Source organism: Rhinolophus hipposideros (genome assembly GCF_964194185.1).
Source record: "Rhinolophus hipposideros genome assembly, chromosome: 4".
In the NCBI taxonomy this organism is placed as follows: Eukaryota; Metazoa; Chordata; class Mammalia; order Chiroptera; family Rhinolophidae; genus Rhinolophus; species Rhinolophus hipposideros.
Window position 1 is genome coordinate 46,062,942 of NC_138050.1, and position 7,415 is coordinate 46,070,356.

Sequence of the window (7,415 nt, forward strand, 5' to 3'; positions counted from 1 at the left end):
TTTTTTGTCTAGATAACCCTTTTGATAATAACAAATAAAAATTGGTCATTCAATTTTTACATTTGCTGACCCTTCCTGGTTATTAATTTTTCAGGTTACTTTTCAGCATACTTTTATCCCTAAAGTTCAAATACCAACAAGGCAACACCAACTAAACCAATGGTGCTACCTCTGTAGCTTTTGTTAAAGGGCTTATTACCTAGGTGCGTACTACATGATGTTCATTTTCTAATTATTTGTTTATATTGTACATTTAAGTTTTATGCTCTTTATGTCATGTTTCACAACTTAAAAGTTGTTTAAAATGCTTAGTTTTTAAGTTTCGGTTGTTTTTCTTGTTGTTGTTTAATGTACAGCTTTCTTAAGACTCCACAGCTAAGAGATGTTAATAAACACAAAACTCAATAGATAAAATACTGTCTTGCTATGGCCAAAATGCCACTGGGCAAGTCTCCATATGACACTTCTTAATTTCCTTCTTAATCCCAAATCAATTTGATAAACTAAATTTTGTCTTACCCACAAAAATCCCGTGAAGCCACACATTTCTTAAATTTAAAATGGGTACAGTACTTATATATGTCAGGAAGCTTGTATACAAGTTACACCAAAATAAGAAAAAGCATGTCCTATGGGAAAAAAAGTATCGTTACATTAAAAATTAATGTTTAATTGTCTATTAAAATAAAAGTAACGTAGGCTACGAAGAAAAGGTCAAGAAACACACACCCATACATATAGTTTTAATTTTCTAAAAAGTAATCAGACAGAAATCTGAAAATATTATTCTACTTAACATGGTAATCTATTTGGCCTGAGTTCCTGAAATCTCATTTTCCATCTTTAAATTACGTTAAATAATTCTTGTGCTTTTCAACTTCACATTAAAAAAGAAAAATGTTGAGTTACTGTGTGAGGATTCTATCCAACATCACAGAACGTGTAATATAAATGCAAGGTATTATTAGATAATAATATTCATACATATCTATGGTTAAAATGGAAACTATATGTATATAAAAATTTCTCATTTTTCCTGTTCACTTTCTCCTCAATATAGCCTTAAATCTAGACGAAAAAGGGAACCTAGTAGGAAAAGTTATCACTGTACAGGAGTCAATGACACAGATACATCTAAAATTTTCAAATAAGCCAAGAATTCTTTTTCAAAGAGCTTTTCAAATTCAAAACTTTGTCAATAAACAGACGTACTTTAGGAGTAACAACACACATCCAATAAAAAACTGAACATTCTCTAAATTCATAAAATTTAAAATATGTCTTTTACCTTCTTTTCTTTTTTTTAATAAACAAAGTTTTATTGGGACGCATTTTCTTATTATTTTATTTTTTCCCCTTTTCCGCCTCCCCTACCCCATCCATACCCCCCCCACACCCCCACTCCAGTTCAAGCCACTGTTTCTCAGTCTAGTTGTGTAGGACACAGTTCCCTGACCCATGCTGGTGTTATGAGCCTTGCACTCCCCACAGCTGAAGCAGTCGGTTGCTGTTGGTCTCGCCGCGGGCCGGCCAGCTGGCACCAACCGGCAACCTCGGCATTAGGAGCACGATGCTCCGACCTCCTGAGCCACCGGGCCAGCCCACCTTTTACCTTTTCTTGACACACAGCAGAGGCACAACATAATATGTAAGTGTTTAAAAGTACTCATTAAATACCCTGTTTCCCTGAAAATAAGACCTAGCCAGACCATCAGCTTTAATGCGTCCTTTGGAACAAAAATTAATATAAGACCCAGTCTTATGTTATAGTAAAATAAGACCGGGTCTTACATTAATTTTTGCTCCAAATGACGCATTAGAGCTGATGGGCCAGCTAGGTCTTATTTTCAGGGAAACACGGTAGTAAGGTCAACAATAAAAACCCAAACTCTCTAAGCTTTAAAAAAACGTGTTACATAGTCATAGTATAATCAATTTCTTAAATTTACTATTATTAATATTTATAAAAATATTAGCTTGCAGAAATGAAGCTCACCATTCATTGAAAACTCAAATGCTGGACATGTTTAATAACAAAGGAATAATCCTAGTTGCTCTTTCAAATAGACTACTTTTAAGTAAAACTAAAAACAGCATTGCATCAAGAGGCAGATTTTATGGATACCAAATTCTAAACCTTTCTAAAGCTTTAATGATTTTAACTTTCTAATGGTCTAATACAGACTATCTTTTTGTTTTAAAAGAAACCATGTATAAATATCCGTTGTAACTTATTCTTGATAGACAAAAATAACAGTGCCTGCTAAGAATTTTTTAAAACTTGTTTTCAATTAGGTATTTTTTAGCTCATTTTAAAAAACTTACCAATGTTTTAATTTTCTTTCCAAGTTGTTTTCCAGGATCATGATAGACCTCTTATTTTTTCATTTCATTGTTATCTTATTTCATTAATAACTATCAAAATAGGAAAATTCTGCTCCAAACCTCTTTATTATAGAAAACAGAAACTTCAAGATACTTGGATATGATTCATTTATGCATGCAAAAATGTTTTGGGCATATGCTATATGTACATACTGACCCAAGTATGAAAAAATAGAAAATCCTTTGCTTCACTGCAGCTAAATCTCCTTACATTCATTATACTAAATGTGCCTAACCTTGAGTATTCCCCCTCACCTTGAGCTTTCACAGAAAGCTCAAATACTTTCATAACAATGAAGTAATGCAATGCATAAAGAGCCAGGTAACAGGTTTCTCACTAAAGCCTTGAACTTAACTTCTGTAGGCCTGTTTTCTCTCTCGTAAAAAAAGTTGGACTATATTTCTTCTATTTAAATAGGCTTTTAGGGACTTAATTCAGGTCGTGCTCTATTATTATAATAGTAAAAACCTGTTAACAACCTAATGTGAATCAATATTCCAAAGAGTAGAATACTATATGACCCTTAAAAATGCTGTAGATCCATATATACCCATTTAAAAGGATGTCACAGATAGCTTGTAAAAACAAAAATGCAAAATGCAGATCATATAGCCCAATTTATATGCATTTTAAAACAGATATACAGGCCGGCCCAGTGGCTCAGGTGGTTGGAGCACTGTGCTCCTAACGCCGAGATCACTGGTTCAATTCCCACATGGGCCAGGGAGCTGCGTCCCCTACAGCTAAGATTGTGAACGACTCTCCCTGGAGCTGGGCTGCCATGAGCAGCCAGGAGGGCACCACCAGCCGCTTGCTGTGGGATGTGCTGCCAGGAGCAGCTGGCAACCATTGTGAGCGACCGACTGACTATAGATGACCAACTGCCTCAGCTGGGGGGAGCGCAAGGCTCATAATACCAGCATGGGCCAGGGATCTGTGTCCTACACAACTAGACTGAGAAACAACAACCTGAACTAGAGTGAGGGTGCGGGGGGGGGGGGGGGGGAACCCCAGAAATACATATACCGTGTTTCCCCGAAAATAAGACCTAGCCGGACTATCAGTTCTAATGCGTCTTTTGGAGCAAAAATTAATATAAGACCCGGTCTTATTTTACTATAATGTAAGACCGGGTCTTATATTAATTTTTGCTCCAAAAAATGCATTAGAGCTGATGGTCCGGCTAGGTCTTATTTTTGGGGAAACATGGTATGTACAGAAATGTTCTAGGACACACAAGAAACTTCCAATTGTCATCAGGGGTGTTAACTTTTTTAAAAACCTCTTAGCCTTTTATAATATTTGAAAAAAACTAACAATGAATACATATTATTTTAATGAATTAAAAAAAACTAAAAGTAAAGTTTTGCTGATCCAGGTTCTATAATTAGAAAAGACCTGGGTTCAAACACTGTCGTTAAACACTTAACCTCAATTTCTCCATCTGTAAAAAGGACTTAATAATACTAACCTCATACAAACGTTGGAAGGATAAAAGCATGCAAGACACTTGGCATAACATACTGTAAGAGGACAACTACAGGCAGCTACAACTATGATTATTATGAATGTTATTATAAACTCCAGAAACTGAGTATATTTAAATTCAGATTTGACAATTCAATCAAGGATGACCAATGTCAAAGGAAACCAATTTCCTTTGTCCAAAACTAATTCAATTAGATCAGCAGAAGAACATATTAAGGTTTTAAAAAACCAACCACAGGTAACAGGTGGGCTTATGGATATGGTAATCAGAGCAATGTCTGTGTTTTAATTTAAAAATCTACCTATTAGGTTGGTGCAAAAGTAATTGCGGTTCAAAAGGTTAAAAATAATTGCAAAAACCACAATTTCTTTTGCACCAATCTAATAGAATACACAGAAATACTTTCTTTTAGTTATTCAAGCTTCCAACGTCAGTTTATTTTAACATACAATTTCTCATTTTCCTTAAAATTTATGGCACTGATAGTTCATGCACATAATTTACAATTTAATTATAAATAATACGTCAAATGAATGGAGATATAAAATGAAAATCTCCATAAAATGAAATCTCCATGAAAATAAATTCCAAGAAAGCTTACTGAATGGTTTTTTAAATGGAATTTTTCCTCACAAAATTTTTAAAAGTACAGGCTGAATATTATCAAATCAAAATACTCCCAAATATATGGTGATGGAAGGAGAACTGATTCTGGGTGAACACACAATGGGACTTACAGATGATGTAATACAGAATTGTACACCTGAAATCTATGCAATTTTGCTAACAAATGTCACCCCAATAAATTTAAAAAAAATCAAAATACTCCAAGTTGTAAATCTGGCCTTTATACTAAAAGTACTCTCACAAAGTACCACTCTAACAATAGTTTATTTAATTTTTCCAAAAAACTATGAGCACATCCTAAACTTCTATATAAAAACTGAAAAGATGCTGCATTAAGGTAGATTAAATCAATATCTAGTACAACTAGTTTGAGTCCATATTACAATTTTAACAAGCCTTCCATGTATTAGAGAAGTTTCAATATCAATATGACGGATTAAAGTTTAGATCACCCCAATTACAATTATAAAACAAAACAAGAAGTCACACACATATTTAATCCTTTTCAATATGAAAATAAAAGAAGCTCCACATAATTTATCCACTGTAAACTTGTCAGGATTTAAACTTGCCCCCACAAAACTTTAGAATAGTAACTATTTCAAATCACACAAGTAGTTACATTTGACATTAAAGAGTTACTATAGCTTTCCTGAGAGTGACCTGAAGTTCCCACAAAAAAAAAAAAAAAAAAAAAAACTGGCACCTCAATGAGGCTCTAAAAACTGCATGCCTACTTCATAGATCATTGCAGTGTGCTGAACTAGCATCTGGAGATTGTATTGAGCTAGCTACATGAAAGCAAAGGGAAGGGATGGAGAAGACAGAGTTTATAAAAAAAAAAAAAGAAAACATTCTTAACACACCCATCGCCTATAAGCAAGAGCTATCAGAAACACCATTTTAAAATACTACACACGTTTCTAATTTTCTAACAGTCAAACAGATAATCTACCGCAAGCATATCTTCCTATCCCTTCTCACCCCCACACAGTGCTTTGCCAAGAGCACAAGCCCAAGTAAAATAACCGATGCAATTTCCTTGTTTACTTAAAGAATTGCAAAAAACATGTTGACTGCTTCCGAGTCCTCTGAAACAAACGAATATTTAAACGACTTTTGATGGTCATTTTTGAAATAAAAGAGTGATAATGAGTCCTTCAGCTAGTAAAAATATAGTCTTAACTTTACAAAAAGGGTTAAATTTTACATTGCAGTTCATTAGCATGCCTTGTTTGCAACCAGAAGGAAGAGGAAAAAGAGGTGTACGTGGGGGGGGGCGGGGAGGGGGGTGAGCAGCAAAACACACAAGATGGAAAACATCACTACCTCCTTTGGTGGTTATGAATAATTTCAAATGACCTCAACATGGAAGGGAAGAGTTCATGAATAGAAAGGAAGGGTTAACCATATGAACTGGCCCCTTTCAGATTCATACTGATGTCGGAGAGAAGGAATTTATTTACACTGCAGTGTCTGGCAGCAAACATGGCTGCCCCTGCCCCCTTTAAATCTGAATTGTCTTCACTCCCTCACCAAAACCATCAAATTATGGCCATGTCTCTCCCTATCTTGCTACCATAACACTAATACATCTCTTCCCTCCAAACAGTAAAACGCACACCTCCCCATTTCACAACAATCATAACACCATAACTACTAGCTTCTCTATTCTCCAGCCTTGAAAGAAAAGGCACAGAATACACACAAATATAGGAACAAAAGGCTTTCCTTTCCTAACATTTTAACAACCCCCTGCCCCTTCTCTTCCTCCCACTCTGTAATGCTTGGTCGGTAGTTCTCATCCTTCTCAACATTCAGTTCATTTCCTTCCCAATCCCAAAGCGAGGTCTCCCAGGTTCCCGAGTCTATTTCCTATCTTCCTTTTGCATCCTGTCTCAATCATCTATCATCCCTTTTCCTAATCCACCTTTTCCTTCACTTCCATTCCCTCGTTTCTCCCTTGATGCCCATTTCTCCACCCAATTCTATCTCCTTCCTCCAGACTCTCCTGGTTCCACCCTCCACCCCCAAACCCCCCTATCTTTCAGTCCTCCCGGGTCTCTAACCGTCTCCAAACCTAACTCTGCTCCCCTTTCCCTGCCCCTCCCCCGTTCCATCTTTATCCCCGCCCCCATCCCACCTCTACTCCCAATTCCCAGCGCCACTCCATCTCTTACCCCAATCATACCTCCCCTCCACACATCCCCTCCTTATTACCTAGACTCCCCTCGAACCCTCGCAGGCCACCCGCCGGCCCTCCCATCCCGGCTAGGGTCTCTCTCCCAACCCGGGTCCTATCCCTAGATTGCCGCCTTCTCGTTCCCTCCTCGGCCCTTCCTTCCAACACACACACACACACACACACACACGCATACGCATTCACTTTACCTTCAGTTTGTTCCATTCTAACCCCCCGGCCGTGTCAGTACGATCACAGGAGAGACACGGAGGCCCGGAGTGGGGCTCGGGTGCGGGCAGCCGCCGGGGCCGCGGGGGAAGGAGACGGAACCAAACTAGGCCGCATGAAATCCCCGGGCTAGATTTCCCCGGCACCGGATGCCTCTGCCATGGCGGCGGGCACGGAAGAGGGCCACGGCCGGGCCGGGCCGGGCGAGGAAAGGAGAGGAGGAAGGCTGCGGGAGGTGGGGTAGGCAGGGAAGGTGGAGGGTTGGGGGGGTCGCCGCGCAGCCGCTGCTATCAGAGAGGAGCCTGTGGCTGGCGGTCGGGTCGGGGCAGCAGGGTCCTCGGGACTCGAGTCGGCCTTCGCACGCCTCTCCGCGGCGACCAGTGGACAGTTCCCTTCGGCCTCCGCCGCGGTCCTGGCAGTAGCTAGCTATCGCCGCCGCCCGCTCCCGCCGCCGCCACCACCGACACAAAGTCCCACCCCCACCCCGACTCTCTGAGCGCAGC

General features: G+C 39.1%; 1 protein-coding gene across 8 annotated transcripts in view; it reads right to left on the bottom strand.

Moving 5' to 3' along the window:
• Window positions 1–7,412, bottom strand: part of NSD3 (nuclear receptor binding SET domain protein 3) — a 99,688-nt gene extending 92,276 nt beyond the window's left edge. For 6 of the 8 annotated variants that reach the window (XM_081046908.1, XM_081046907.1, XM_081046906.1 and 3 more), the window contains exon 1: window positions 6,894–7,403. The gene's annotated coding sequence lies outside the window, so the exon portion shown is untranslated. Of the gene's footprint in view, window positions 1–6,893 lie in introns of all 8 variants that reach the window. The other 2 variants (XM_081046903.1, XM_081046909.1) reach the window with 2 other exon arrangements.
• Window positions 7,413–7,415: the final 3 nt, after the last annotated feature.